The sequence below is a fragment of the Rhinichthys klamathensis genome, unplaced genomic scaffold (genome assembly GCF_029890125.1).
Source record: "Rhinichthys klamathensis goyatoka isolate OS25496 unplaced genomic scaffold, OSU_Roscu_1.1 h1tg000019l_1, whole genome shotgun sequence".
NCBI lineage: Eukaryota > Metazoa > Chordata > Actinopteri > Cypriniformes > Leuciscidae > Rhinichthys > Rhinichthys klamathensis.
In genome coordinates, this window is record NW_026606570.1 from 7,012,567 (window position 1) to 7,035,130 (window position 22,564).

Here is a 22,564-nt window from a genome sequence, read left to right on the forward strand (position 1 = left end):
GCATGTTTCTCATTCCAGCCCGTGCCGACTCAAACACGGCCATTCACAAATCCTCAATTGAAACCCAGTTGTTTATCTTAGTTGTCTATACCTCTGAGTAGTGTCCCGATGCATCTTGGGTGTTCTAGCTATTTGGTGAACCAACTAAAAAATGTGACGCCAATTCACAATGGCCACGTACACACTGCAGCTAACGGTTGTCACTCCTCTTTAAGGCCTTAATACTGTTCTGTACAAATATGGTTCAGTATGGAAGCTGACTTAAAGTAAAAAAATATAAAAGGTAATTGCGATTATTTTTACTCGTTATGATTTCTTACAATTGTGACTTACAGTCTTTTATTATTTTAATACAGTTGGGACTTTATTTCTTGGAATTGTGACTACATTTTAAATAATTGCAACTTTATTTCTTACAATTTTGTAAATCTCACGATTAGGGATGCACCAAATTTTCAGCTACCTAAAATATTCAGCCAAAATAGCTATTTTCAGTTTTGGGCCGAAATAGTTTTGGAGGGTCAGGGCCCGGCCGAAATCAGTGACCGAAACAGAATGGTAAATCTCAGATGGCACGTTTTGACTGTGTTCAGCGTCTTTTTCATGCACACAACGTGGATAAGCTACAACAGCTAAACATGTCAGCCATGTGGACACCAGCTCTGGATTGACAATATTAATTTCATGATTTTAATCAGTAATGACATGGTCTGTTAAATCTAAAATCTTTCAGTCTGTGCTGTTTTCTGTTGATGCGCAGCGTGAACAAAACTTCACTAAACATTTGTAGCACGCCTGCCATCCAATAATTGCAAGCTCTGAGCTGTTACTTTTAATATGAAGCAACGTTTTGAATTTCAAAATCCTCCCTCACCTTGCTCGTCTTCCGAGTGGACATTTCTGTGTGTCACAGAGAAAACTAACGCATGCAAAATACGCAATCTTCATCTAAAATGAAATGATTTTGTTTTCCACTCCAGATCCAAATAATATATTCATTTTAAAATGTAACTAACATTATGGTAATTTATAAATATAAAGCAAAACATTAAATGTGCAAAAAAAATTAAACTAGTATTTTTAAGTCCACTTGCAGTAGCAGTATCGTTTAATGACTAGTCACATCCCTATTCTTTGCTATAAGTGTCCAATCAAAACACCCTAGCGACCACCTAGGAACCACTCAGAACAACCTAGCAACCACCTAGCAACTATTCAGAACAAATCTCCATCAACCAACCACGTTTGTCTCAAGTCACTAGCACTACTTTTGTCAAAAAGATCTACACAATACGGACTAAACTGTTGGCATTCACTTCCACAAGTAAATACGGTTGTTCACATAGCCAGTCAATAATCAAGGCTGGAGATTTCTTGACTCAGTGTGATTCCTGGTTGTGTAAGTCTAATCCATACACTCACAAAGATATTGCTTCTTACACAATACTAATCCCCAACACCCAGTTTATGTAACAGAGAGCCCTGTCTGGTATAGTGGGCACGCTAACTGCACACTAATTGTGTAAGAAAACAGTCTGCTCATAAACAGGTTTATTATTATCACAAATACGCCCCGGGCAGACCGTGGGTAACTACAACACATAAAGCAGTTCTGTGTCAGCAGCACTGCCTGTGGCAGACTCAAAGGGGGGCATATATTCAGAAGCTCATACTCAAGGGGCTTTGCATACTGATCTGCCCTCTTTTCTGATGCATCTCAATTAAGATGATCAGAGCATCAGGGGGCAATTCATCTAGCTCAGCTCAACAAAATCAGCTCAACTGGGTTATGACTATAAATCAATCAAATGTGTTTCAATAGTTGCTGAAAATGACAAAAATAAACTGTAATCAGAGCTTAACAACCTAGGGGCTGGTTGCCAGAACTGCCATTCGCCCTGTCAGGCCAGACCAGTGTCACTAAATCGTATACATACATTTTTTTATGCCTTAGAAACTGGTTTTGTGTGATGTGCTGAACATTTCTGTAGCAAATTTAACTATTTAAATTGAGTCTTCAAGGTAAAGTTATGTAGCTGGACTTGTAATAGCCCTGGAATCTTGGTAATTTTGATTGAAAATATTCAAATAAATGTTATTGTTTTTCAAAAAAAAGGGCATTTACAACTACCTTTATGGAGCGGTGTATGCAACTTCATTAAAGCTGTATATTATATATTATAAATTGCTCATTTTTATTTTGAATATATATTTTATTTTAAATAAAAAAGTGCCAGTGAAGATGTTGGTAGGGCAAGCACAAACTGAGCTCCTAAAAAAACGTTACAATTGATCCCTGATTTTAAAATGACAGTATGTTCAGGGCTTCTTTCAAAGCCTGTGCTCTAAGGACTTTTTTTGAACGGACACAATCTGTAGTCGGGTGTCAAGACTGTGTGCGGTGGTGAGAGGATTCCTTTCTGTCCCCGTCCCTTTTAAGGCCATGAACAGAGAGCAGGCTTGAGGTAGACTCACAAATAGCCTTGCCAAACAACCATGTGTGCTCACACTTTGTTGAGGTCTGGTGGTAAACAGAGGAAACTAAGTAGCTTTATCATCATCTTTTTGATAAGATACCAAAGGGATCCAGTTACAATTAAAATAATAAACATACTTTAATACTCAATTGTTTACAATAATTGTTCTATTAGTTTCCTGCATTAGTCTTCATTCTTATCCTATATCCAATGAGTATTTGTGTCCATTAAATGGTCACTAATGGCTTGTTTCCACAGAGCGGTATGGCACAGGAAAGTACAAAACGCCGGTACACAATTATTTCCGTCTCGATAGTCAGAAGTTGTGAAGAATGGGTACCAAAATACCGAACCGTACCACTTTTTTGGGACCCTTCTGTTGGGGTACCTAGCACAGTAGTCCTGTAAACCCTAACGCTCAAAATACTTAATTGGTTTGAGTAGGAAAAACTTAAATTAAACTAATTAGTTCAGTCAAATTAACTTTTATGAGTATTTAGCACTTTCTTTTTCTTTCAAGTTCACAGAATGGATATATTTTAAGTAAACTGAACTGTTTCATTGTTTTGAGTTTTATGAAATTATTTCTTTTAATTTAGACGAACTTAAGTTTAACTGAAACGGCTGGGATGTATATTTCCCAGCATGCTTTGCCGATGGCACTCGAAAGGGAGAGTAAATGCTAAAATTAAGTGTAATACAATGTTTTTTTGTGCAATTATTTTTTATTATACAATTATTATTTAACAATTAATGTTAGGGGTGGGAATCTATGGTCACCTCACGATCCGATCCGATTCCGATTCTGGGAGTCACGATCCGATTCCAGAACGATTCTTTATCTATCTTTCCCCCCCTTATTAATTCATTAGTTTACATAAGTAATTAAGTACTTTTTAAAAAATAATTACAAATTAATTTGTTTTTATTAAAACAGTTGTATGTTAAGAATTTTAAACTAATATAACAAATAATAAAGAGGAGCATAGAAAAATATAACAAACAACAAACAAAAAGTGCTTTCAGTAGCCTATAGATTATCTGAACGTTTTCCATTCAAGAACTGTGAGTGATTTTTCTTCATCTTTACTGTTGTTTTTTACTATGACATCATAGACTGCGGGAGATCTATTAAGCTGCATTCACGCACGCATCTCTTTTGAAATAAAAGAAGTAATGCGGTGTGTCCTGTCCGTTTAATCCCTTAAGACATAACTGGCTGTGTTTACGTTAATTTTGCACAAGTACATTAAACCACTACACGGAGTCGCACAGCCGCATGCGCGAGCAGTCTCACAAACAAAGCGCGCGTCAGCATTTGAAATTGAAAGCAGCCTTCTGTTACTTATTGAGATTCATATTTTAAATATATAAGTCCACTGCATTCCAAACCACATAAATGATGACTTCGTAGAGTATTTGTAAGGAAAATACCGACGGGCTAGGGCTGGGCGATATGGACCAAAAGTCATATCCCAATATATTTAGGCTGAATATCGATATACAATATATATCCCGATATTTTTTCCGCAAAGTGAGAGCAAATGTTCAAAGCCAAATATGGACTTCACTGTATAAGTTATACATTGATTCTTATTAAAACTACTGTTAAAGTTCTCCATCAAGAGCAGTGAGTGATTTCCTCTGTTTTGTTGTTTTATTAACATTAAATAGATAGTTCTCCCAAAAATATTAATTGTCATCATTTACTCTCTCAAGTTGTTTTAAACCTGAATAAGTTTCTTTCCTCTGTTGAAGTTATTTGGAAGAATGTGGGTAACCAAACAGTTGATGTACCCCAGTGACTTATAGTATATTTTTTTCCTATGGAAGTCAATGGGGATCAGCAACTGTCTGGTTCCCCACATTCTTCAAAATATCTTATTTTCTGTTCAGCACAATAAATAAATTAATGAATGTTTGGAACAACATTACAGTGAGTAAATAATGACAGAATTATTTTTTTGGGGTGAACTATCCCTTTAAGGACAAGCGGCTGCATGTTTACTATTAGGACTATGTCTCTTTAAGACACGCGCCAGGTCTAATACACACACAGATTTCTCTCAATTTTCTCGGTTTGCTTTCAGTTTAGACATAACCAACTTTCTTTATGTAAACATTGTGTGTATTTGACAGTATTTGCGCAATAAGACTTGAAAGATGTGCATGTGCGTTTTTTATGTGCGTTTAGTGCATGTGCGCGTCGGGTGTATAGCGCTCAGAAAAGCGGATGTTAGAACAGCGTATCATCGAATGACATGTTTTACCGGCAAGGCTTTTAAAGCACATGCAAACAATGCACTTTTGTGACCTGCAGTCTCCCATTCCTCAGCGTTAACAATTGATTAAGTATTTATATCAGCGAGTATTTGTCGCATTGTACACTAGGCTGTTGAGACGGAAGCGCCAGAACTGATAGAATGCACGATACGACTTCTTCAAAAGCAGTCAGCAGCTGGAGCACGGCGCAAATTTGAACTATATCGATATATGCGATATGGTCTAATTCCATATCGCATTTAAAAATATATCGATATATCTTTTATATCGATATATCGCCCAGCCCTACGACGGGCGAGACAGCACACTTCAAGTGTAACATCAAAGAAAGCGCGCGTCTCTCACAGCGTATCCTGTGCAATGAAGCCTGTGAATGTCCTTGTAATTCGCTTCAACCTTTCCGAACTTTATGAAAGATTATTTTACGGAAGGTTCGAGTGGTGTATGTGTGTGAGGAATTGGAAGCAAGCAGAATACGGTTTCTAAAGCAAACTCAACGTCATCGCACATCTGGTTAAAAACTAAGCTCAGAATCGATTCTGGAATTCTCAGAATCGATCCAGAATCGTTGGAGAGAGAATCGCGATGCATCGATGGATCGATTTTTTCTCCCACCCCTAATTAATGTTAAGCGGGTGATTTAGTAATGATTAATGTTTCGTTATGCTAATTTAGAAGAATTTCTGTTAATGTTGGTTTTAGTATAGTTACCATCATGGTGACAAGTGGTGCATGAGCTTGATTTGAGAGCAAATAAAACCTTTATATTGCTGCAAGTGTTACTGTATAGCATACTATTGTTAAGATGTTAACAAAATAGTATGTTAGCAAACTAGCTTGTTAAAGCTAGCTAAGTTTATACTAATAAAAGTGTTCACATTGAGATTACATGAAATTTTAAGTTAAATGTATGAATTAGTGTACTCAAACATTTCAAGTTAAGAACAATTCAAATGTACAAATACAAAATAAAAATATGTCAGTTCTGCTTACTTAAGTTGTGCCAACTTATAAAGGGCGGAGCTACTCAGAACGTTGATTGGTTAACAGAGAATCGTCACTTGCACGTGCTACAAGGGGAATGACAACACCATTCTTTAATAGACAGTTCAAACTAAATACCACTGCAACACAATGTTTTTTTGTCTTGTGACAAACAGCCACATCCGAGAACCAAGAACAAGATCTGTTGTATGTCCTCCATTGTTGTTTACTGTGTCGCTTTCTTTTTCGTGCGAGAATGACGTCGATCGCTACTTTCCGGCATACACCACGCCTATCAATTAAGGGTGCTGTTGGTGGTGGGAATGCAAGACGGATCAGGGTCTACCGTCCTGAATTGTACTGTACTGTCCTGTCTCGCTCGGTGGAAACGAGCCAATAGAGGCCTTCAGTTTGTGTCTTTTTATCCTCTAATCATTGGGGAGTCAGTATTAGGGCTGTGCGATAAAGCTAAATAAGCAACTATATTTTTCGTTAAAACATTTTAACATATGAAACATGCCATGCTGAGACTTCTCCGGATGATGACTTAAATTATTTGTTGAATCAGAGTTTTGAATCTTTTCACTGAAATGAACAGTTTGCAAAGGAACTGATTCAAACTGACTGTGTTTTTGTTACTAATCAAAGCAAAGAAGGATAATGATCAATAATGAACAATTCGTTCATGCATATATTTCTTCTTCCTTTTTTTTTTTGGAGACATTTTAATCAAAATTTCATAACTGGATCTTGTGAAGAAAACGATAGACTTCTCACTGGTGACAAATGCCGGACTTTGCCAAACATTATGCCATTGAAATCATTTTTAATATAATGCCCACACCTCAAAATCCAATCAACAACCAATAGATAATGTCCCCACCCTGCTTTTTGTCTACAATCCATTACGCAGATGTATCACAATAAGGAAGAAAAGATCTAGCACTATTTTACGCACTACTCAGTTTACTTTACGTTTAATTGCAACTTTAAGGAACAAATAAAAAGCACATTATCACTGCAATATTTACAATGTTGCTTAAAATTAGTAAAAATTATTGAAAATAAATATGGTAAATACTGGATATAATCCAAGCCTAATTGTTATTGCCAAGAAACACGGTGAAGGACAGAAGTACAGTCCGTTCAATGGAGTTTCTATTAACGATTCTTTTTTTGGAAAGACATATTTTTTGTGTTTTGTCAGCTTGAACGAGCGAACACCCATGCACACAGCAGCACACCATATTGAACGGACTGTACTTCTCCCTCACAGTCTGATTTTCGTTTGTGTTAAATCAAATAAGGCGTCTACTCTGGCTAACATCAATAGACCCCTCAGAAGTGGCACAGTTCTACAAACGAAGGGAAACTTCACAATCCCGGCCATATTTGTTCAAGGCAGACATCAATTGTCTTGACACGGCTGAATTACACACTCTATGTGCCGTAGCTTCGGGCGGCTACACAAATATATTCTACATCAATGGTGGGACGTAAATAAACACTCACTGGTAGCTGGTGAGGATGCCAGGATTGAAACAGAATTAAACCAAATGTGTCTGCTGTCTAAAAAGCATGCTTTCTTTTCCAGAGCCTTGACCAGACACAGTCACACAGTGAAAGGCTGACCGTGATGTTAATTTCAAGGCCAGTTAAGAAATCTAGTTTCTTGAATGGCTGGGCTGCCACAACAGCCAACACTAATGGGACAAGGTGCTAAAGTGACATGAGGGGCATGGTTGAAAAGATTTTACAATCCAATGACCTCAAAAAGAACCGATACAAGTTAGGCCTGAAAATTAAATCACAATTGCCTTCTTGTATAATCAACAAAAAAGGCACTGTTTTTATTGGCGGCAGACTGTGCGCAAACCACGACTCAACTGGTCGTCGCCTTAAACACGCTACTAAACTACTCCACCAGTTTGCACTTTTCTAATGTTAGTTTATGAGGATCTGTGGATTGTAGTTGTAGATATGGAAATTATCCAAAAAATAAACAGTGTGAATATAATTTAAAGAACTTTTTGTTACTTAATTTACATATTTACTGAAGTCATAGTACACTACACTGTACTAAAAAAAGATTATGTATTTTGAAATTATCTGTAAAATTACCGAAATATGCTGTAAATGCGCATGCTGCCCAGTGTAATATAGTGTTGTCAAAAATATCGATATTTCGATATGTATTGATACTAAAATATCTGACATGGTTCCAATATTCCTTTTCTGCAGTATCGATACAACCTGGCGAATTTACAGTTTGACACACACCCGTCTCATTCGCTCCGGTTGAATAGTGCTTGTATTGTGCATAATTTGACTAATTCCTGCAGGTTTCGCAAAAGCACGTGCACCACTGATCCATGTAAGTGGTACGCACATAAAGCCGCCTCTCAAACAGCTCGCAAGTATATAATAAAGGTAGTTTTTCGTTGCATATTGCTGAAGCGGTCACACAACATTATGTCTAAAAATGCCCGTCTTGGCAAGTATTTAGGTAAACACAGTCAGTTTGGGAACGTAAATAGTTGAGAAAGACAGCGCATGTTGTGTAACCGTATATTGGATCCATACATAAGCTGATAAAAATAAAAATATAAATCAAAAAACAAAAAGAAAATCACTCGCTGCTCTTGTAACTTTAATTGTAAGCACTCAATCATTATGTATTTAATTTTTACAATGACGTCTAGGCTATAGTCTACAGTGTTATTTTTTACATTTAATTACTTTATTTAATTTCTGTAGTTTCTTACCTGAATATAATTTGAGGTGTCAAATTAATAATAATTAATAATAAACCATTGGTATACACATGACATGAATATAATATACGAATTTGGAATTTTTAATTCCTTTTTTTCGACATAGACTTTGTCTAAAAGCTCAAAAATTGTGTTTTCGGAGGCGAGGTTGGGATTAAAATTTCAAACTCATCTGAGACCAGATTCATTAGGATGCCTTACCAGGGCTCACAAAATCGCTAACCCGACGTCCTGGGGCTATTGTATCTTCCAGTCGGGCTACCAAAATGCATCTCACGTCCCTGCTCGACGGGTATCTTAAATAGTGAAATAAAATTCCTTCCTTGATTTGCATTGTTCACTCTCTTGACTTGTTATCTAAAGAAAAATAATTAATATAATATATACTAAACAATTGCAGGTGGGTAGCGGGTGGATGAGAGGTAAATCATTAATGTCTTGATTTTATTAAAGACACGGAACTCTCATTTCACTGTAAAACGCAACGAAGGTGAAACAAATCAAGGATAACATGCATCTAGCACCCCCTAGTGGACAGTATGTAAAACAAATGAAAAAAACCTACAATAACTTAAAGCTGCAGTCGGCAAAGTCTGGCAGATTGAGTGGACTTAGGCAAAAATTTTAATGTTTACAACTCTCATGGCCCTCCCCCACTATCAACGAATACCCTCCCATCGAGTTCATGCTCGTCAGTGCGTGTGCACCAGATGAGTGAACGCGCCCGTCTCATCAGCATCCATCAACACCATGGAGTATTTGGAGGTATGCTGTCCTGGCTAATCTACCGATAGATTGCATTTGCTAACGTCATTTATACTCTAAATGAGCTTACTTGATTTTCCGCCATCACTCTTTGTTACTGCGCGAACTTCCGGCGTGTGCATGTGATTGTAACGAACGTACACGAGGGGCGGCGTGTGCCCGATCTGTGATTGACAGTCAGATCTCACACCCCCCTGCGCTGATTGGACCCGATGATCCGGGAGCTGTGGATATTTGCAAAACAAATAACACGTTAGAAGCTCGGGTTTTTTTCTAAAACCACTTTATTTATGTTGTTCTGTCGGATTATAGTGTCGATTTCACTGAATATGATCAAAAAAATGTTGCCAGCGGCAGCTTTAACAGTTTTACCTAAAAATATACACAAGCTTAACAGAAATTATTCTGATAAGAATTTTCCAACATAATGATTGGTAATATAAACGTGTGTAAAGTTGTTTTTTTTTCCCTTCAGGTACTAATTTTCAGAATTTCCTGAATTAAAAACTAAACAAAAGGAAGGAAAGTCAAGTACCGCGTGGGAGCGTTTTATTGAAGTAGTCTAACGGCACAAATCAAGTGTTGGTTATGTGATGTGTAACGGCTGTGAAGCGCTTTATGTATATGACAATAAATTAATAAAGCCTATATCCAGCCTCTGCTTGGACTGAATGTATTTAATTTCTTGTGTTTGGGTTCGGGTTACAGTGCGGAAACAGTGTAAAGTCTGTTTAGGCTATTAAGGAAATGAAATTTTGCATTTAAATAAATGTTACAGTTAACACTGAGAATTTGAATAATTGTAATGTGATGATCGGGTGCACAGTGGAGAAAACTGCGAAAGTCACTGACACTTTCATTCGGGCTACTTAAATTCATTTTGGATAACCAAAATCTAAAGGGTGCCTGCCCGAAGGGCTACCAGCGATTTTGAAATTTAATTCATATAATTCATGTTCTGTATTGGTAGGAAGGTGTCCGTTCAAACAGTTGAATTCAATGGTAGTTCTAGTCAGTTTAATCACCAATCTAAATGAATGCACTCCCTTCATTAAAGCACACACACACACAGAAACAGGAGCACAGACACTGACAGGGTTCAATACACACTTCTTTGGATTTTTGCAGATTTCTGAATTAACATGTCCCATTCACATGTTTCTCTTTCTCTCTCTCTCTCTTTCTCTTTCTCTTTCTCTTTCTCTCTCTCTTTCTCTCTCTCTAGATAAGTTGTTGTGAGTTGTTGAATCGTTCTTCAAAATATCTTCCTTTGTGTTCAGCAGAAGAAAGAAACTCATACAGGTTTGCAACAACTTGAGGGTGAGTAAATGATGACAGAATTTTCATTTTTGGGTGGAGTATCCCTTTAATAGCCACTTCACCATCCTCAGACAGTGTTGCTGTTGGGTTGATGTTTGCCTCCTACAACTGCCTGAACATCTCGTACCCAGCAGGCCAAGGAGCAACGCTGGAGTTTTTGCAGAGGTAAGAAATCAGTTATCAATTTCATACATCAAATCAGTTATGACCACTCTCTCTGGCTACGTCTTAGGGGTTCTCGGTAAAAAATTAAATAAAAAAAATATTCGAAATGTACCGTTCTCCACCCATGGTTCGGCATGCACCTGCACTTCGGTTCATCTCAAAATCTGATGACGCATATATAAAAAAAATAACAGCGCGTAAAACAGACAGTTCCGCTAATGTATGTTTCTGTCGGTGGATGCACATGCAGGCTCCCCAAAAATACATTACAACAGCAATGATGATCAAAAGAACATGAACAAAACGGTCACTCTTTGTAAACTTTGTTCAATGCGAGTGTTATATGCTCGGACATGACCATTGAATTACGCCGTCATCACCCGGGTGTTGACGCACGTGCGAAACCTGAACATGAACATTTAAACTAAACTCAGACATTTAAACTAAACTCATTTAAGCCATGCCAAATTAAACATTCAAGAGCAAGACGCGAAAGAGAACTCACGCGCTGTGAGAAGATTTGTGTGTGTGTGTGTACACTCATCCGAAGTGCGCACACATCTCAGACAGAGCGCAAATATTGAGTTCTCTTTTAAAGTCTTGCGCTTAAATGGAAAAATAAAAAAAATGCCCATCTTTGATTAGCATCCTAGCAGACATCTGTTATGCCTTGAGTGAACTTATACAGTAACAGTCGAGAAAGACACATATAGTATCAGTATGTTGGATCCGTGCATTAGCTACTGTATTTCTTAAAGTGACAGCAGCCTATGCATGTTGTCTGTGTTGTTAATGTTAATCAAACAACAAAAGACAAGGAAATCCTTCAATGCTCTTGATTGAATAGCTTTTGTAACTTTAAAGGGGCATTATGCAGGAATCCCGTTTTTGTCAAACAGCGACCCCTAGAGTTGCTATGGAGTACTTGAATTTAACGTTACTGTCATAAATACCACTCACTCAGAGCGTGACATGGCCTATTACATAGTATACAATAGTACATTGTGTTTAATTTGTCGTTTAATGAGATATAATATATGTTGTTAGTGGTGAGAATTTTCACGTGATTAAATACATAGATCCGACAATTATCCCCATGAACTAGTAGTATAGTTTATTTTCCTCATCAAAACCGATTGTTTATTAGTGGTTGTATTTTAAGCAGGGACATGTTTTTTGTGCATTAGGTTTTGTGATTTCACCATAACAAAATATAGAGTCTCTCAGTCCCCGCAACGGATTCAGGCGCGCGTCCGTGTGCAGTCTATGGTGAAGACAGTGCGCGCGTCACAACAGAACACTGTAACTTATCTGCACCACTGATCGCAGAGGCAACGAGCACTTTGGTCACTTGATTTCAAAAATAACACATTTCAGATCGCCTCTTATTTAACAAACGAACGAAATGAATGCTCTACTAGAGTTACCTGGAGATGGTTTATTTGTTTGTAATGGTACATCCGTGCCGCGAGAGGTTTCAATGGGGACATAACACACCCGCAAATTATGCCTATGCTCGTGTCCGACTCCTCGCTCGGTCAGTCTGCCGTTTCCTCTTTCTCTGTTCCTCCGACAATGCTTTCCTAGCTTTCTGCATCTTATATGCCGGCTCAGCCATGACGATAGTGTGACAAACTCCATCCCTCTATACCTTGTTCCTGTGTGTATGTGTGCAGTTGCCGTAAAGGAATATGTTACATCGCGAGAGCTGATATCACGCGATACTTCCTGACACTGAGCACGGCGGCCCACCGCACCGAAGTTGCAAGTGAGATTTTTTCGCTCACAGGCACCAGGGGGGGTCGAGACGCCCACCATTCAACTCGAAAGAAGTTATATAACCATTTCAATAACTCTGAAGCTGTTCAGTTAAGCTAAAAAGGCTGCATAGTGTCCCTTTAATAAGGATTAATCTTTCATTTATACAGTCAAATATGCAATGTTATTTTACATTTGACTACTTTATTCAATTTCTGTACCTGAAAACCAGTGTTAATTTCGTTGACGAAAATAACGACGAAAATTATTCGTCAACGACATTTTTTCACAGACGAAAACGAGACGATAACTAAATAAAACCTAGTTTTGAATGACAAAGACTATGACGAAAATCTATTGACATTTTCGTCAACGAATAAAAACTAGACGAAAATGTTAGATAGTGACGATTTGGGAAGCGATCCGTCAGAACTGATGTCCTGCGTGTGTGGTAGATGCGCACATTTGTAGGCTACTGTAACGTGATCTACCCCGCGGTCATAAAACGTTAAAAAATGTGAACGTCTGGGAGAATGAGTAGAGCAGACATATAGATCTCTGAATAAGAGTGACGATGCAAAAAAGAGCTCTATTCGGTGCGGTTTTCTGTGCGCACACACCTAACCCGAAGCGTGCAGTCATGCACAATACACCTACAGCGCGCGAGTAGGCTACTGAATTGAGCTCTCTTTCGTGTCTGAATGGAGAAATACACAACAGTATGTCTAAATGTCCTTTTTGGAGAGTATTCATGTAAACTATGCTGGTTATGTCTTAAACTGTGAGTGTGTCGGATGTGCATCAGTGCAATTGTATCCGCATGTCATTGGACATGATCCGACGTCTTAAAGTGACAGTGGCAATAAACCTAATGCGGTCCGTGTCCTTAATTTTGATCAAGCAACAAAAGAAAAAGAGAAAAGCATTCACTGTTTGTTAATAGCTTTAATAAGGATTAATTATATTTAATTCATACAAATAAATATGTCTGCTTGAAAGAATAAAGAATGATGTGTAAGTAGTTATAAGGAATTAATATATAATTCATTGTAAAGAGTGTTGTACTTTAGGAAAAGTGGTTTTATTTCATTTTAAGATATTTTTTAAGTAACAGCAGTTAAATCTGTATCTGTATTGCATGTTCAAACTTAAAAATCATTCATATTAATAGGTTAATAGATGTTTTCTCCGGGAGTATATGGTTTGGAAATTTTAGAGAAATTCTAAATTAACACATTACAATTGAACTAAACCCATTATATTTTAGTCGACTAAATCTACTGTAGATTTTGTCGACTAAAATGTTATTGTATTTCGTCGACTAAAACTAGACTAAAACTAAAACAATTCAGATGACTAAAATATGACTAAAACTAAATGGCATTTTAGTCAAAAGACTAAGACTAAAACTAAATCAAAATTTGCTGACAAAATTAACACTGCTGAAAACTAATGTTAGACCTAACCGAAAAACCTGAAAAGCACTGTTTATTTTATTCTTATTTTCTTTATTTTTATTTGACAGTAATCGATTAGTCCAGTAGTCCACAGCACATGCCGAACCGTACCGAAACCGTGAACCTAAAACCGTGATACGAACGGAACCGTGAGCAATTTGAACCGTTCCACCCCTACTAAATCTACACTAATCTAAACACCTTTGAAAAAAACACTGTTTTTGTTTCAAAATGCTCTCCGTCAACACTTGCGGTTTCAAACGTTTTCCAGAAGTTTCTCATCCACACTGAAATGTCGGAAGACGCTCAAATCATCTTACTGCGCAACCATAAAATGTAATAAAAGCGCACAGAGATAATACTGAGAAACCAGACGTAATAAATTTGTCTCGTTATTCTTCTTGCACGATCATTTTATTAGCAACATATCTCACCACTTATTGACGCGTTCAGTTGAAACTCAAATCGCCATGCATTCTATGGTCTAAAACACAATCGCCCTCATTTTGCTCCAGGACAGCCATTATGAGCACATTTTCTGTCATCTTTACAGGAATGTAATGAAGATCAGTAACGTGTATCTTTAGCAACACTGTGAGAGTTAATAGCACATACCGGTATAAACATAGATATCAATCAGTACAATATGCATCACATGACTAAACGTGTCATCGTTCTCAAATGACTATTTTTACAGTCCACACTACAACGTGAAAGTGCTGTTTTCAAATGTATTCACTTGGGAGAGCATCTTCAAAAAGCTACATTTTCTCAGGACAAAAGAAAAAAAGAAAAAGATGTGTTTTCAAATGTATCCAGATTAGTTTAGACGTAGCCTCTCTCTCACACACACAACATCCCCTCACATTCACACACACTATCTCTCTTGCAAACTCCCACCACAAACATGCGCTGTGCAAAATCCCACTATTCTGTTACTTTTATTGCTAGTAGCTAGTAGTAGATCTGCTTTTTCAAGATAAACCCAAGGGATCGAAAGCACCTTTGGAGCTGGTTGGAGCTAAACTCTGCAGGACAGTGGCTCTCCAGGAGCAGAGTTTGACACATGCCTTGTACTGACCACCAGCTGCTTTCTTGAACACCTGCCTGAAAGTTTCTAGTAATCCTGAAGACCGCCCTCGTGACAAAAGACTCCAGACTTGACTCAGACTCCAGTGATAAAGACTTCAGACTTGACTCGGACCCCAGCTTAAATACTTCAGACTTGACTCGGACTTTAGATGAAAGACTTGTGTGAACATCTCTGCTTTAAACAACCAACAAGGACTTGTGTTTTGTAACCAAGTGCACAGAGTACGTTTGAGCCAATAGCATCTGCTCTAGAGGTTTTTGTTATGTGTGAAACATTACTGGTGATTAGGGATGAATGTAAACAGTGCGATGCATTCCAGGGAAATTGATGTATTTTCGTAATCATTCCGGCCCTACTCATAACCAAAATTGCGGACTACGAATGAATGTGGTAAAAACATTCTTCAGAAGGGAGTCAATCTCCCTCCATTCACTTGCATAGAAATTCTTGTCAATGTAACTCAGACTTTGAAAACTTTCTTTCATTTTCTCAACACAAATTAAAACAGTTTTAATATTCTCTCCTCCTTTTTGTCCATCCATTGAAAGTTCAAACAAACAAAAGTTCCACACATGAAAATGTTTATAATAAAGACAAAGCCGTTTTAATCCAAGTCTTCTGAAGAGACACAACCTCTTTATATGATGAACATATTTCATTTAGGCTTTTATTTATATGTAAACACGGATCAACGCACATAAAATAGAGCACATACAATATGATAAACAAAAGCTTGACTATTCTTGATTGATGCACAAGAAAAAAAAAATCTCATTTTGCATGTTTCAGCTTCTGTTCATTATATCTGACATTCTTTATGTATGTGCATTGATCAGTGGTTAAATGTGAATTGAAAAATACAAATTTGAATAAATGCTCATCATTTAAAGCAATTCAGAAGGCCACTTGATCATTAAACCACTTGATTCAAGTGGATTACCTTTATGATCCCTTTTTGAAGAGACAAAGTTTTGATGGAATGGACTTTCTTGTTTCGGAGGGTCAGAAACCTCTCAGATTTCATTAAATGTTTCCTCTTCAGTTCGAAAATGAACACAAGTCATACATTTCTAACAACATGAGGGCAAGTCAATGAATCTCATTTTTGGGTGAAAAAACGGCAGATAAAAATCCTTCACTTCACAGCCCTCATTAGAATAATATCCATTTACTTCATGAGCATATTTTACTGAAAAATCACACGTAAATGTCCTGTTTATTCCCATGGAATGCTGTGTAAGGGCCCGTTCACACCAAGGACGAGAACTATAAAGATATAGGTCTAAAAATCATTCTCAATATTAAAGAATGGCTATAATGATAACAGCACAGAGAAACGATATCGTTGGAATCGCTTTCAGAACGATTTTTATCCAGCTGATGAACGATAAAAACACTGACAGCCAATCAGAATCCATCCTGCTGTAACGAGCTTGAGCATTTAAAGCGGCAGAAAAGCACATGCTTATGATATCGGCAACTGGTGTGGAGCAACTATAAAGTTATCTTTAGTTATCGTTCTTGGTGTGAACGGGCCTTAGCTTGCCTGAGCGTCAACAGTAATGAAGGTGGGCAAGGTCTTAGGCCCCATCCACACTACTGCGTTTCAGTTTAGAAACGGATAATTAAAACGAATACGATCTCCGTCCACACCAGCGTTTTAGCTGCGTATTAGATTGATCTAGTCCACATTAAAACGACTGAAAACCCGAATCACGTGACCATTCACCAACACTGGGCATGCGCGTGCCGGTGTAAACACAACTTCATTGATAAAATGATCCCACCATGCTCTGGGTTAACCCCAAACCGACGCTCCATGTACGGTCAACGCCGCCGCTGCACACGGGAATTGTCACAGATCGCTCGAATAATAGCTTGACTCCGGCGCATGTAGGCAGTTATAGCGTTGTAAAATGCAGAATTTACTTGTACAACAGCTGCTAGCAAAGATATAGGCTACGCCATGACTGATGACACCCAATCATAGAGCAGAGCGTGAGCCTCTACTACGTCATCGTTTCTAAAGTTCTCCGTTTGGACCCGTCTACACTAAAACGCCCTCCGGAGATTCAAAACGAAAAACGGATCGGTAGCGTTTCTAAACTTCTCCGTTTTGAGTCTCCGTTTTTGCCGTTTTAGTGTGGACGGGAGGTGCAAACGTAGCAAAAGGTCTCCGTTTTTAAACGAAAACGCAGTAGTGTGGACGGGGCCTTAGTGAAGGGTCACTTTGGAGGTAATCGTTATGAAGCGCTGCAGTGATGAGGTACATGTCCAACCCAAAAGTTAGCATCACCCAAGACCACCATTAAGCTTCCGACAACTCTGTCTTTATTTTTTTTTAAATCCTGAAAGTTTGAGTTAGAAGAGTTTGCAAGAGCGTGATTTTAAACACAATATTAAGGCTGTAAAAGCAGATTAGTAGTAGATGAGTTTACCTGTTCAGCGTGATGATGTTTAATGTACCTGACAACCTTTGTTGTCCCATTTAGCCACTATTTGCCTTTTTCAAGACAAGGAAAAGCTTAAAAAAAAAAATTCACAAAGGGGTATTACTGATGTATTTTATGTCGTAGACTAAAAAGTGAAAATATTTTGAGCTTGTGTTAAACACAGACCTTATTTCAGGCATTTAACCATTGACTTCAGGTGCTAAAATGCTAACTAATTTCTGGGTTTTAGCCTACAAAAATACGTAATTCCTGCAGCACTGTATTAGTTGCTGCTAGTTTGCAGTGTTTTCATACCCTACAACAGATAAGAGCTGCTGTTAAAATGTGATCTAACGCCCTTTTGTGATTTTACCTGTTAAAGGCACCACACACTACAAGATAGTCTGATAAGGCTGATTTTGGGCCAATTCTCCCCTTCCAACAATCCTAAGTAAAATCACGATTATCTTGATGGTTCTACAGATTATCTTATCAAATATTCCTGTGGTGTGAGGCGTGTTAGGTGTGATTGAATCTGCTCGGGAAGAATGTCGGGGCCGCACTGATCTCAAATCATAAATATCCACCATGTTGAATATTTCCGATCATAAATCCTGTTGTGGAGGGGGGACCCCAAAGACAAACACGCACACACTCTGTAGATTGTCACATGAAACGAAACAATACCCAATCAGTAAGCGAGCTGAAAGAAGATTGAAGCAAAACACGACTTCATCCAAACCTTATTTGTTTTTTCGTGAATTTTCTGTAAAAAGCAGTCCAAGGCAGCACTATCACCATTTCTTCTTGCCTGTCGTCCGCCATGTTTGTTTACACCACGTTTGACCGTGAGAGATTTTGCGAGATGTTCACAGATGGGACTATGTGTGTGTGTGGTGTGCGTTCCTGTTCACATCGCAGCACACTCCACACACTAGAGGAACAAAACTGTTAAATCTATTATTTTTTAATCGTCATGTTTGTGGTCTCTCACATTTTGAAAATCTGATAAGATCTTTTAGTGAGGGCCAGCCTTCAGCAGCAGCAAAGTTGAGGTTTTACCTCAATGTGGTTTGAATCACAACTGGCATATGTATGAAACATATTCAAATAATAATTTCCATTTCTACACTAATAGATAAGGTTTACTGTTTTTTGTCAAATTTAAGGATTAAGCACATTTCAAAACTGACAAATTAACATTCTGAATAAAACTGCTGACAATTGGCTAATTCACTGTCATCACAATCCCTGGTGCCAACCATCCAGAGTAACTGAAACATCTGAACATCATCCTTCTTCGGCAGTTTTTCCAAATGTGCAGCCAATCCCACTTGAATTCGCAGAAAACCAGCCGCCCAGGTCTTGTTTTCTGCGATGACAAAAGCAAATGGATTTCTGCCAAAACGTCAATTTTAAACTGAGGAGAGATCAGAATTTCGACCGCAGTGAAAACAAAGTGGCTGTAGTAAAAAAAAAAGCAAAAAATGAAACGGCCCTCCTCCTGTAGCTCACTGCCAAAAGGTGTTCTTGTTCTGATATTTGGTTTGGAACGGCTGCCAAAAATTAGATATGTCCTTGGATATCTCCCTCTTTCCTTTGTCTCCTGTCAGGACTTGGCTGTCCTCCAATGCAACTAGCCATAGCCAGGAACAGAGGGAGCTCCATTCACACACATCAACATCACTTTGGATTTATCCTTTGCTCAAATACTGTGGTTCTTTTGTGTAATCGTATACTCTGTATACAGATACAATAGGTTTTCTGGAATCTTTTTGTGGGCAAGCGCTCCATAAGTAGATGTGTTTGTGTTTTGATAAATGGATCGGTCTCCTCATTTGACCTGGGTTTTTCCATTGGCTTTCTATAAAACGATGAAGACTTAGAACAGTTTCTCTTCCATTTTTAAACAACTATACAGTGATACTCATAGCCAGAACTACTGCACTCAAATCAACATTTTGTACCAAAACTCCACAACTCTGTACAACCCCCATTTCTGATTCTGACCACAGACCTACAATTCAGTTCAACCATTTCATAAGGCCTCAGCGAGGAGGATAAAGATTTAACCAAAGCTTCTGACCAAACTCTGACGCAACCAAAGCATTGATTTAGGCTAAATGCCACAATCCTCTTCAGAAGTTCAATATTCGAGCATAAATATTGAAAGCATGTCTCTATGCACTCCATACATTAAACTTGTATGACTTTCTGCTCTGGTAAATAAAATGATACAATTTGAAGAATGCTGGTAACTAACCAGTTTTGCTTACCAATGATTTCCATTGTAATGTATAGACGAAAAATATTGAGACATCTTTTGTAAATGTAGGCAGAATTAAAATTTTAGGGCAATCTATCCCTTTAAGGTGCGATATTCAAAACATAATATTTTTTCTTGCATCCTCAAATGGCATTGGTCTCATAGAAGTCGGCATTAAACAACTTCTTCCCTATCGTGAAAAAAATCAGAGGGAACCCGCTGTTCGAACAATAAAAAACATAGGGATTTGATTTTGCTGGGATTTGATTTTATTCATAACAAGGGAATTGATTGGATCGTTGTCAGTTGCTAATTGCTGCGATCTCAAATGAGTGACAGGTTTATGGAGGTGATGGATTATTTTTCCAGCGTCATGCCGGTGCACGTGTCATCGGAGAAAGAATAGATGTCGTTGAGAGAGGAAGATGAAGTTATTCTGATTAAAGATTACAAGAGCAAAAAGATAAAAATAATGATGTGCACTGATAAATCATGTATAATAAACACTACAATATTCCACATAAAAATAAGAATTTCCCCTAGAGAACATTCTGGCTCTATCCAAAATCGCATACTTCCCTACTATATAGTAGGCGAAAAACAGTATGTGACAAAAGTAGTATGTCTGAATTCACAGTACTAATAAAAGAGTAGGCAAAAAGTACCCGGATGCCCTACTTCTTCCGGCGAGATTCTGACCTATTCTTACGATGTACAGTTTCCATGAGGCCACGGGAAAGGATTTGTGAATGGAGGTGAAGCGATGCAACTGATGCTGGAAGGTCACATGATGATGACAACATGGTGAATGTAGTAAGTCCGGATTACGTTCTACACACACATACATTTTTTAGTGGTCGTGAAGTTACTTATTCAGAATAAGTACCTACTCAGGAGAGTATGCGATTTTGGACACAGCCCATGTTTCAAGTCAAAGATGCTGAGAAAACCCATCAGATCACCTTGTCATAGCTCCTCCCCTTTCTGCAATTAGGCAAGGATTTCAGACAATCAAATGAGGGCCAGTATACTAATCAAAGCTCAGATAGGCTAAGTATGAAGAACATTAATAAATACTTAAATCTAAAATCCCTCAGGTTCTGAATAATATCTGATCTTGGTAAATGTCAGCAAAGGTTAATTTACCCATGCAACTTCATGACAGATCAGATAGGAAACCAAACACTTAGATCAACAGTTTCATCATTGCTACCCATTTCACACAAAACGCTGATGTGTCTCAAAACCTAGTAGTGAGACTCCTACTTGACAGCATCTTGAGGCAGCACAGGAAATTCAAATGCCCACAAACGCTGTCTAGGTAGGCAGCTCGCAAGGTTTTGAGACACATGCAGTCTTTAATGAGTAAGAACACAAGTGACATGGAAAGCAAGCCTACACGGTGGCGTATAGTGGAAATTACTATAGGCGCTTGATAGTGCAAACACACGCCTACTCTCTATCAGCGGGAAACTGATGCATGGCCACGATTACAGTAAATTACGCTGAATAATGTCTCTTCGTTAGAATATACCACTATATGTATAGATCAAAAATCACACAGCAATGGGTATTTCTCCCACTGTCGCAAATGCTGCTGTCCTTCAGGGTGAGTTAAATAAACATTCACCTTCTGTAACTTACTCTGTTACCCAACTATGATTTCCATAAGTAACTTAGCCTACTGATGAATATGTTGGTTACTGGGGTCAAATTAAACCAATATACTAGAGTATGCCATGTAACGTTAAAGGGAGACAAGCGATAGTCCACTTTTTTCTTCAGGTTAAAATGGAGCTCTGCAGTTTTTAAGTGCTTTACCCAATTCAAAACAACCCCATCGTTTCAATCATTTCAGTTCAAATACAGCTGTAATTCCACAGAAACGTAAATAAATGGGATTATAATCAAAACTGCACGTTGAAGTGTGGTGGTTTATGGAGCAAGAGGTAACTTAAACTCACCCATTTTTGAAGCTGCTGCTGCTGAAGTCTACGAGAGTAAATCCATACACTAGATTATGACAAGCACTTTACAATCCTTCAAACTCAAGCAAACGGCTTTTTATCGCTTTAAAATGGCGTCAGTCGCAATCTCGGGTGAGATTTGTTTTTTAACATCAGAAAAACACACATGAAGAGTGTTGCATTCGCGGTCGACCAGTGGAGTGCGTCTGCAGATTCAGATGAAGTGTGGATTGAAGCGGGAATATGGTGTACAGTCACAGTCACAGCGCTGCATTGCTTCCCTCTCAAATCATCAGACTCGGGGGTGGATCGAGCCTTCCCACTGCGGAGAAAACAAATCTGCTCTTACGATCCTTAATAATTTCCAAAGTCCTGCTATAGATGACACGCCGGACCCGAGCGCTCGTGCAGGGCAAATATCCAGGGATATGCAGACTCTGGCGTTTCCGTTTCTGGACGTGTTTGATCGGAGTTAAGCGAGTGTGATGTGACTCTTGTTAGACTCCCGCAGTAGTTTTTGATAATGATCGGTGTGCTCAGCAAATGCTCTGACTTGCCCTGCTGACTGCTCTATAGCGCCCTCTACTTGTAGCGCAAAGTATATGTTTATTTATTTATCTGTTTGCCTGTAGCACAGCATATTTATTTGTTTTTTAATCATTCGTGTATGTGTAGCACAAACGTTTATGAATGAATGATTAATTATTATTAATTAATTATTAATGATTTTTTTCTGTTTGCTTGTAGCTCAAAATATATACTAATTTATTTGTATTTATCTATATGCTTGTAGCACAAAATGTGGATTAATTTATTGTATCTG

The 22,564-nt window shown here is 38.1% G+C and overlaps 1 protein-coding gene across 1 annotated transcript in view; it reads right to left on the bottom strand.

The window, feature by feature from the left end:
• setbp1 (SET binding protein 1) overlaps positions 1-22,275 on the bottom strand; it is an 81,479-nt gene extending 59,204 nt beyond the window's left edge. Inside the window, exon 1 of the mRNA XM_056237574.1 lies at positions 21,739-22,275. The gene's annotated coding sequence lies outside the window, so the exon portion shown is untranslated. The remainder of the gene's footprint in view (positions 1-21,738) is intronic.
• Between the last annotated feature and the right edge of the window lie 289 nt (positions 22,276-22,564).